Source organism: Ammospiza caudacuta, chromosome 6 (genome assembly GCF_027887145.1).
Source record: "Ammospiza caudacuta isolate bAmmCau1 chromosome 6, bAmmCau1.pri, whole genome shotgun sequence".
NCBI classification, from domain to species: Eukaryota; Metazoa; Chordata; class Aves; order Passeriformes; family Passerellidae; genus Ammospiza; species Ammospiza caudacuta.
This window is the reverse complement of record NC_080598.1, coordinates 26,595,459-26,606,097: the sequence shown is the minus strand read 5'-3', so window position 1 is coordinate 26,606,097 and position 10,639 is coordinate 26,595,459. Positions and strand designations below refer to the sequence as shown.

The window sequence follows — 10,639 nt, the reverse complement described above, 5'->3', positions numbered from 1 at the left end:
CTGTCTAGAAAAAAACCAAACTATACCCAACAACCAAAAAAAAAAAAAGGAAATAAACAATCTCATCAGTCCATCCAACTCCCTCATCCACTTAAATTTTCTGGTTTTGTCATTTATAGGAGGTCTACATTTTCCTGCTCATTGTAACTTCCCCATTCTGATGTTATGCGGAGTGTTTGGCTTCTTTTGCATTCTGTATTTCAGAGCAGACTAATCTGAAGATACTCAAGAGAAGACTTCCTGCCCCACCCTATATATCTGTCCTCCCTGAGCCAAGTGTGCCTTCTAACAGGGTGGAGTACCTCACGAGATGTCTTGTGTCAGTTGAGTTATATTTTTGTTTATTTTCCGAGATTTTCAGCTACCGTTTTTTTATTCCCATAGTTCTTGTGTTAGCTTGCTAGAGGCAGAAGTTTACAGAGAAGCTCTGGAGATATTCTATTGTGTGCCACCTTCTCCTCCCTGTGACCCTTTAGCTACCCACGCTTGCCACTCATTCCTTTGTTGCTGTGATCTAGGTTGCCATTTGTAAGTCTTGTTGTTTTATTAAAGAGGACAGTCTTTGCCTTTAATTTGCTCACTGGTGATTTGAATGACAGCAGAGTTTTAGCCTGCCTGGCTGGGAAGCACAGATGGCACTTCACATGGCTGAGAAAAAGTAGAACTCTGGGGAAAAGGAACATATGTTTTCCTGGATTTGAGAGAACTAAAAGAGGTCCAGTGCTTGATATGTTTTTCCAAATTTTCCCCAAATTTGCATCACATGTGCAATAGTGTAATGCATTAGCAACGTTACTCTAGCATACAGGAAATTCTGTAAAGTGATAAATGTAGGCCTGCAAATACTGAGCAAGAGTGATGTGTCTTCCAGGTGTAATGGGATGTGTCAGCTAGGGCCATGTAAATAAAAAGGAGAAATGAGTCAAGTGGTTGGGCCATTGTGTCTTGAAGGAGAGGAGCAGGAAAGAACTTGAGAACTGTGCAATAATAGGTTTATTACCTTCTGAGTCACCTGTCTCCTGGCAAGTGGATAGGTTAAAAGTGTGTTTATATTTGAGATGTTATTTTGTAACTTAATTCTTCATTTGGCCCTTTAACATGTCCATGAAAGAAGTCAGGGGATTGTGCCCTGTTTTGTGTACTGCATCAGTTTTGTAGAGTGCTCTGAGTTTGTTCCTTGAGAAACCATTATGTGTCAAAATTTCCATATCATGAATAACCTTTGTACCTTAAAGCAGCTATTTTATATTTTCTTCTCTAAAGGGTAAGCACTTAATGATACTAAGTTTTGTTCTCAATTGTTGTTTATGCTGGTAAAAATGGTGTACTCTTAGAACAAGGTCAAAGTGGCAAAGTACTGTGTTACAAAAAAAACCCAAACAACTGTGGGCACATCATTGTATTTTATGCTTATTTTGATGAATATTGAGGAATAATGCTCCCAGATCTGGCTTAATTGAAAGTGGAATTTCATTGACCAACTTCTATGCCCTTCTCAAACCATTGGAAATCAAAGCTTGTTTGAAGGGGAACCTCCTATACCAAACTGAGCTGCAGAAAGAATTCTGTGCACTTCCCTGCAAAACAGATGATTCCTGGGAGCTGCTTCTCTGGCACTAGAAGTTTGATGATTTGTCTTTGTACCTTGCATATGCCAGCTTTTTTCGCTCTTAGCAAGGAATCTGAAGGAAAAAGAAGCAACAAAACCAAACCCCAAACCATTATGTAATGTATATAGAAGACCCTATATGATTTTTTAAATATATACATTAAAAACAATAGCTTTCCTTCTGTCTCCGTGGGATGTTTTTCTTTCCATATTTGTTTAAGGAAATTTGCTTAGTGCCAGCAACTAGCAGTGCTGCCAGGCAGATGGATTGATAGGTATAGGAGAAATGAAATTCAGTTTTTCAGTTAAATACTCACTTCTTCATTAGAAACATACATTATCTCTTAAAACTGGAAAAATTGTGTTCTGAGTCTCACTTGGGCTTATAGAAGGAATATTTTTCCATTTCTTTTTCTTTACCAATTTGCTGATTTTGTTTGTTTGTTTGTTGGAAGTGGTTTTGTTGTGTTTAAATGTTTTTAGTTGTTTAAAATAGATTCTTTTCATGCAATGTTCTCCCTACCATAGGTTCAGTCAGTTCTCTTGAAACTTGAAACTGTAGAGCTGGCAGTGGAAAATGTGGATGACTTTAGTAAAAGCTGGTCTGTGTGCTTCAGAAATTGCTTGTACTAGAGAAGGTGGGATTATCATGCTTAGGAGCAGATTTATGTGTTTGGAGTAATAGAAGATGTTGAACAAATAAAAAGTAGGTTGCAAATTCACTTACTTGTGCACTGGTGAGAACTCTGGGTGGACCCAGACTGGTCACCAGAGGCAGATTGCTGTTGTATGACCCAGCTCCTGATCTGCTTCTGTCTCAGATGATGTGGCTTGGTGAGAGTAACACGGTTCTAAACCACACCAGTTGCTTTCTAGCTTTAAAAAGAAGATTGTTAGGACCGGCCAGTAAAGCATTTGTTGATTCACATTTAGATCAGCATTAGCTCTGATCACAGTCACACTCAGAAAAGAGCAAGTCATGTGGATAAGAGCTAGTTAGGCTGAACTTGCCGTCTTAAAGGAGAAAGAAAGCATTTGGCAAGGAGGACCTGGGAAGAAATAACAATAGTCTTTATTGGGTGTGAGAGCATATATGGGAGAGAAACATCTGAAAATAAATATATCTGAGGTATAAATTTACAAGCAAATCTTGTTTGAAAATCAGAGGATGAGGTCTAGTCCCAGAAATGGGGAGAAAGAAACTCAGTGGCTCAAGATGATCTTTTATATATTTATCTAAGAATCCTGTGTAAGATGATGAGGTTGATCCTGGACTCAGAGTAAAAGCAGATAAGGAAGTATATGATTGTTATTTGTCATAAAGTTTTCAGTTTTCAGTTCAAATTCTGTTCCTCAGATCTTCCACTGGTATCCTGCCCATGTCCGAAGGGAATGTTTATTGTTTCTCTTTTTTCTATTCTTAGTGCATAGTTTATCTTCTTCTGAAGCAGGACAATTTGCATTCTCTAAAGGTGGGATTTTGAGTGATGTGTCTGATTTGTCCTTCTGTAAGCCCAAGTGAGACTCAGAACACAATTTTTCCAGTTTTAAGAGATAATGTATGCTTCTAGTGAAGAAGTGAGTATTTAACTGAAAAACTGAATTTCATTTCTCCTATACCTATCAATCCATCTGCCTGGCAGCACTGCTAATTGCTGGCACTAAGCAAATTTCCTTAAACAAATATGGAAAGAAAAACATCCCACGGAGACAGAAGGAAAGCTATTGTTTTTAATGTATATATTTAAAAAATCATATAGGGTCTTCTATATACATTACATAATGGTTTGGGGTTTGGTTTTGTTGCTTCTTTTTCCTTCAGATTCCTTGCTAAGAGCGAAAAAAGCTGGCATATGCAAGGTACAAAGACAAATCATCAAACTTCTAGTGCCAGAGAAGCAGCTCCCAGGAATCATCTGTTTTGCAGGGAAGTGCACAGGATTCTTTCTGCAGTTCAATTTGGTATAGGAGGTTCCCCTTCAAACAAGCTTTGGTTTTGGTTGCAATGCAGGAGACTGGATTGAACACTGCAGATGTTATTGAATCCTTTATAAGGATGTATATAATTTTTTATAAATAGATGAATTAAAAAAAAAAGAGAAAAAAAGTAATGACTAGTCTTTTTAAACACAGCAATTCAAAGTCAGAAATGGGCATATAACTAAAATTTTCAATCGATAAGTTCTCTTCATGACCTTTATATCCAAAAAGATCTGTGTAAGAGAGCAAATTTATCTGGAAGGAACAACTGTCTAATTAGTGATATTTGTAAATACTCTTGAGGTAATTGAAACAGAAATGCAAAGATTTTTTAAAATACTTTCAGTTTTTACATTATGAATAGAATTCAAATCTCAGGGATTTATTGGAAATACTGGGCTGTAAAATTGTAAACTTTTTGGTAGTTTTGAATGTTTCAGAGGAGACAGGCTGTTTTAAGATAATCACAATTTATGTAAAGTGGCTGCATTCTTTTTATGGAATTGTGGGAAAAAAAACCCAAAGAGCTTTATTTCTGTCTTATTAGTAATGTAGGGCATGGGGATTTGCCCAGTCTGGTAGGACTGGAAGGCCTTTTGGTACTGCTTGTAATTCTGCTGCTTACAAATAAATAAACTTGTAAATTTTATAATAGTTCTTTTTGTTATATGAAATGTAAATGTTTCCACTTCATGTTTACCATGAGCCAATCTGTCTAAATCTGTTTTTCCATATGTGGCTCACATAATGTACTACCTTCTACTTGTTAATGAAGTTGGAAATATGAACTAGTAAGAAAATACATCATAATGCTTCATACAAAAGTAAGAATAAGCATCATTCTAGACCATGCTTTACTGTGTTCCATGTAGGCCTACCTCTTGCAGCATGTGCACTCTGAATTTTGTTCTGCTTGGCTTCTTAAGTCACCTTCAGCTGAAAGTTTCACCTCTCAATTTTTGTGAAGCAGGCACTGTAGCTGATTTGATGAGTGCTACAATAAAAGAATGAGTTTATTTTTTCTGATTTTGCTTTTTATACATGGAACATCAGGGTTGTATTTTTTTGGTTTCTGAGATACTTTATCACATCAAAAGCTATAACCTTTTCATTAAGTGTCTTAGCCAAGTATACCTGGACTATCAATCTCAAATAGAAGTGAAAATAGGCTATCTCCGTTTCCCTCAGGCTTTCCATTTTTGGAAGTTCATGGGCTCTGACTTTGTAGGTGCTGATTACTTTAAATAATTTATTACATGAATAGGAAAACACAGAATTCAGATTTGTTTTTTATCACTGTTGCTGCTTCTGAGAGCTTTAGAGTTGCCAATTCACCTTTAACAGTACAGCTGCTGAAGCTTCTCTTTTAAATAGAAAATCACTTAATTTTCATTCAAAAATAAGAGTAATTTGTCAGAATTCTAATTGCAGTAAAAGTCAGTTATCTGAAGCATTTTTAATTTTTTGGCCTTTGTTCCTGTTCCTGATACAATTGTTGCTTTAATTGGTTTCCTGTTTATTTTTTTCTTTCTTTCATTCCTTTCCTTGAAGTCAGGTTCACAAATAAGCTTTTTCAACAACTAGTTTCTTGCTGTTTCAGAGTCTGGTAGTGCAGCTTTTGATTGCTTTTCTGTTAAATGGCCAGGAATCAGCGTTTAGCTCAGTAGTGTGCTGCCATCCTGAATTAGTGAGACAACTGTTAGGAAATGGTGTGCTAACTCCATGCCTTGATAACCCCAACGTAAGATTTTGTTTAAAATAGTTTTTCCTTCACTGAAAGAGTTGTCAAGCCCTGGAACAGGCTGCCCAGGGAAGTTGTTGAGCCTCCATCCCTGGGTGAGTTTAAAAGATATGTAGATGTGGCTCTTAAGGACATGTAGTGGTAGATTTATGGCTGGACTTGATGATCTTCAAGGTCTTTTCTAACCTAAATGATTCTGTGATAAAAACTAATGAACTTCTCCTCTTCTACTTTCAGAGTCTTGCCTATGCTTCAAAATGAAAGTGAGGAAGAAGAATCCCTGAAAGTATTAATTTGAACAGTAATTATTGCTTGTAAGTAAGTACTTCTCATTCTTTGTGGTGTTGCCTTCACAATTGAAAACTGCTCTGTTGATAAGTGTTTGTCAGCTGAGAAGAGAAAACTGCAAAAGAGTGATCAGGTTCTTCACTTTTCAGTGATCACTGACAAAATGGGTCAATCAGATACCCGTTTCACCATTTGTTTCTCTGTACACCTATATCTCTCCCTTCTCCTCTTTGCCTCTCATCTCTAAAAAGATAAATTCTTTGGTAGGTTCATTATGTACCCTCTGTCTTACATACTAAATCCTGTATTTCTCTGGCAGTATTTCAGGGCGCTTTCCATCTGTATTGCAGATATTACATGTATTTCTCAGAGGTAAGCTGGTCTTCTACAAAAACTGGGCACAGGCCCTACTCCATGAAGTTTTTCAAGAGTTATAAATAACTAAGCTGTTGTGGGTGGAAAGTACTGTGTGCTCTGGGATATCCCAGATCCAATGCTTCAGATTCTTATGGTTTTGAAGGTCTGGGCAAGTACCATAATAGTCATGTTTGAGGACACATTATTTTTATTGAAATATAAGTTAGCAGAAAGGTAACTCTCTTCACTTTAAGAAGAATGTTTAAAGAATGAATTGACCTACACTGAAACATGAATCCAGGTGTGAACTTGGAAACCAAGACTATTATGACATAATTCTTTCTTTGATGTAATTGTAGAAAAGACTGTTCTGATCAGTATTCTTAACTATGATAAGAAAGTTGTGAAAATTTCTTAAACTTCTGCAATTGAACAAATCAGACTAAGAGTTCCAGCAAATTTGTTGCAGATTTGATGCTTTTACAGTTCACCCAACTTCACTAGTGCTTGTCAAGCTGGTGACATTTAAAGTGCTCTCAATTATTTTGATTTATTTTGTGCACTTATAACTTTAGAAGTATTGTGGTATTGTAGGAGTTTAATGGATAGTTTATAAAAAAAAAAAAAAAAAGAAAAGAAAGAAAAAAGTGGGATTTCAAATAATGTTCTAGGGACCTTCTGACCAGGCCAGAACAAAGAATATGGTGATAGCTTTCCAAGTGTCCAGGTAGTGTCCAGAGTTGGCTGTTGGGACTGCTTCCTGTTGGTGAGAAGACTTGTTTCCATTTCCTGAACCCAGCTTTCTTCCCTGTCTGACTCCTACTGAAATGAGTTACCTGATTTATCTCACAAATCCAGAGGAAAGGTTTTGTTTCTTGGCTTTTGGGGTGGATCAGCTCAGATGACTGTTCAAAGAAGTGTCCAAATGGTGCAGAAGAAGCAGAGAGACTCTGCAGGCAGGAGCAAAGTGTGGCCACGTAGGAGCGTAACCTGTCCCTTCAGGCAGCTGCCAGTCCATGGATTTGCCCAGCAGTGTGTGGTACCGCTCTCTTGGAGTTGTTAGGCTGGGAATACATGGTTTGACTTTGGAGAAAAACAGGCTTCTGTGGATGTTTCAAACTAGAAGTGGCTTATCTCGCCAGATCCCTCCTAGCCATTGCAGAATGGTTTATTGATATGGAGTAGAAACAATGATTCAGATAGAAAAAAATCCTAGCAGGGAATTAGGAAATCTGTACAGTCTTTCCCCTACCTCACCTTCCAACTTTGCAGCCCCATGTGTAGTATCTGTGTGCTCCAGGCTCTGAAAATAAATGAAAGGTAGGAGAACTTTCATGACTTCTCAAAACCTCACTTGTAGTCAGAATTGGCTGGTCCCTTGTACATGATGTTATGTAATAGAACAATTTGTATCTTGATTTGGAGTTTTGTAAATTAAAATCTATTTCCTTGTGGGAGCCTGCTTGCAGGCATGCATGCATGCATATGAATTACTTTTGTGCTTCCTGTTGTTCTGTGTTCCCACTAACTTGCTTTGTCTGGAAGCTGTGGTGATGGTTTGACTGTCTTTAGCAGAGATGTGTTCCTTTCTTTAGCAAGAAAGAGGCACAGTGCTTGAGAACTGCATGAAACCTCTTCTTGCCTTTTCTGTTTAGTTTGTGTGGGAGGGTAATTAAAAGGATTTGAGCAGGTCTATAAACTGCAGTGCCTGGAGCTGTAGTTAAGCCAGTGGTTTGGTATATGCATTGCTCAACTACTGAGGGAGGTTGAGCAGTGGAGGAAAGCTGATTTGGTGTCTAGGTAAGATCTAGGGAGTGCTGGTGGGTTGAGACAAGTAACTGAGCACTACAGTGAGGTGGTACCTTCCCCTACTTGGATTGCATACTTGGTTATCCAATCCATGGATCGTCTTGGATTCCTGCTTGCAGTCAGATTTTGTAATAAGCTGCATTTGGAATTATGTTCTGCTGTCACAGTATGGCTTGGGGAAACTGTATTATCATCCATATACTTATTTGATATTTTTTCCTGATGCTTTTCAGATAGAAAAATGTTTCCATGGTAGCCTTTCTTTTTTTTTTCCAAATCATATTTCACACTTAGTCTAATCCATTCCATCTATGAACTGCTGTTCTGTAGTTTTTTGAGAAATAAAGATAAAATCAACATTTTTTATTGCATTCTATAACACTTTCTTATCCTTTCTTGGATATTCTGTAAGTTAGATTAATCTGCGATAGGCTTTTCAAGATAAACTAATCTCTGGAAAAGGCCTGTATATCTTGAGTTTTATTTATTGTAAGGGCACCTAAAATCTCAGATACATATTCTCTGTTTCTACATATCTAAATAGATCAGTGTATGATTCCTGATGGAAAATACCTTTTCAGGAGGGTATGTTGCTGATTTAGCCCTGCCATTTTATTAAAACTGTCCCTCTGTGGTTCTGGAGTATCTCCGATCATACTTACTACTTTCCCTCTTGCCTGAGGATCAGCAAAGTCTGTTTCTTGTTCTAACATTTGGCTTTAGTGTGCTCTTCTATCCTGGTAGGCATTTAACTTGGAGTCTTCTTTGAAAGGTTGCTTCCTGCTCCTCTGTCTCTCTGAACTATATTCTTTATTAAAAGTGTGTTCTAGATATATCATTTCTGATGCAGAGGCACAAACAAAAGTCTTTTATGTTTTTCTTTTCAAGAAAAGAGAATGCTAATGGACCCATTGACACACATGTTTACTGCAGTGAAAAATCATACCAGGCTGAGACACTGCAGAGATGTTGGAAGATTGGAGAAGAATTTAACATGAAGCAAGAACTTAGAATTCGCAGAGGAAAATGGGATTCAAGCTATTAAGGGCTAATTTGAAATCCTGATTTTAGATTAAAGAAAAAGAAAACAGGGGAGTCCAGGATAAGGAATGGCTGAGAGTTCTGAAGAAAGAGAGTTAAGAGCTACCTTAAATCAAGAGTCTTGGGCACAAAAAGTAGTTCTAAGAATGTAACATCACACCAGGATGAATAAATGAAAGTGCTGTCATTCAGCACTGTAAAACTGATGTAGATCTCTCTGCACAACCTAGAGTAGAAATGGAGTCAGCTAGGTCATTGTGTCCAGTTTGGAACCATGCACTTAATGCACGCCAATAAATCAGAATTATCTTGCTGAATTGGAGAATCTAGGAGAAAATAGTATTGAAAGGATAATGTTTCATACAAGATCTGTGAGGAGAGGTTGAAATAATAAGAGGCTGATTATGGAGCAAAATTTTTTCCCCTGTTAATTGTCTGTCTCTTTTGTGAATGAAGCCTAGGGAGGACAGCTTTTTGCAGAGGATGCTGAGAAGGAGCACTGGATCTCTTTTTGCATATTGCAGTGTTTCTTATTTCATTTTTTTTAGCTTAAATACTTCTTTCAATGGACCAAGTAACATTTTATCTTGAATGCATCTGAGTTTAAGCCTAAATAGTCCAAATCTAAAACATCAACAGAATATTTGAAAAAAACTAGACATGATAACCTGGTGGATATTATTTGGCTCTAATTAGTACTATTTTACAGTGCCTGAAAAGCCAAATTTCAAATACCACTGGTAGTCTGTACCTTTTAAAATGTCTAGGATTAGTCTGTTATTTGAAACTAAACTTTTGTAATGACAAATTCATTAAGGGGACAAGATCAGAGGAACTAGCCAGGCAAGAAGTTTCCTGCTTCACAAGTTCTTTCAGTTAAATAGGTGAGGATGTACATCACAGGGTTTTTAAAATTATGTTTATAATATGAAATACAGAGAGATAGAGTATGTGGGATAAAGTTATCTGTGTGTTATGAATTTTTATTTAGTATTATAATTTTTAGATGAAATGGTAAGAGGGGTGATAGTCTTGCACACTTTTTGCTGCTGAGTGAAAGAAATTGTACTTGCCACAGGGAGAAAAACAAGATGTGGATAAGTGTCAAGGTGACACCTACAGTATAGAAATGTTCTGCTGTTCTTTTGGCTTTGCTCTTTTTTTTAATTATGTAATTATACTACACTGATAATTGAGTACTTCTTTATAGTTTGGATTATATTAAATAGTACCTAATAAACACATCTGAAATTGGCAGATCCTGTTAGCATAAGAAAATCTTAATTTAATTGTTTTTGCACTTCAGTCGTGGTGGGTTTTTTTTGTTACTTCTTTTGTTCTTAAACAAATGTTGAAATAAGCCAAGTCTAAGGGGAATGAGAAAAATTAGATGTTTGCCAGTATGTGGAAAAAAATCTAATCAAGATGGAGGTTAATTGTAGGGTGATTGACTTGAAACTGATCCTAATGATACTGCCTTAATCAGATTGGTTTTGCCTAAGTATATTTGTTGTAACTCATGTTAACTGTATTAAAATTGGTTAATGAATCCAAAAACCTGTCAGTAAGGAGGGAACTTACAAACTCTAAGGAAGGCTCCCCCATTGCTACATGGCAGAAGTTCTTGGTCATTGGCTTTAGCTCTTGGGAAGAATACATTGCTCCTAATAAATGTCCAAATTTGATAGAGATCACTAACTGTTAAATTGCTTGGCAAGTTGAACTGGAAAGTATTTTGATAGAGCCAAATGTGTGATCTCAGGTCTAGAGACCAATATTGTAGATTGCATTTATGGATTAGAGACAATGGTTTT

The 10,639-nt window shown here is 36.8% G+C and overlaps 1 protein-coding gene across 1 annotated transcript in view; it reads left to right on the top strand.

Annotated features, from left to right (window-relative positions):
- Positions 1-226: 226 nt before the first annotated feature.
- Positions 227-10,639, top strand: part of FUT8 (fucosyltransferase 8) — an 81,103-nt gene continuing 70,690 nt past the window's right edge. Inside the window, exons 1-2 of the mRNA XM_058806484.1 lie at positions 227-319; positions 5,568-5,644. The gene's annotated coding sequence lies outside the window, so the exon portion shown is untranslated. The remainder of the gene's footprint in view (positions 320-5,567; positions 5,645-10,639) is intronic.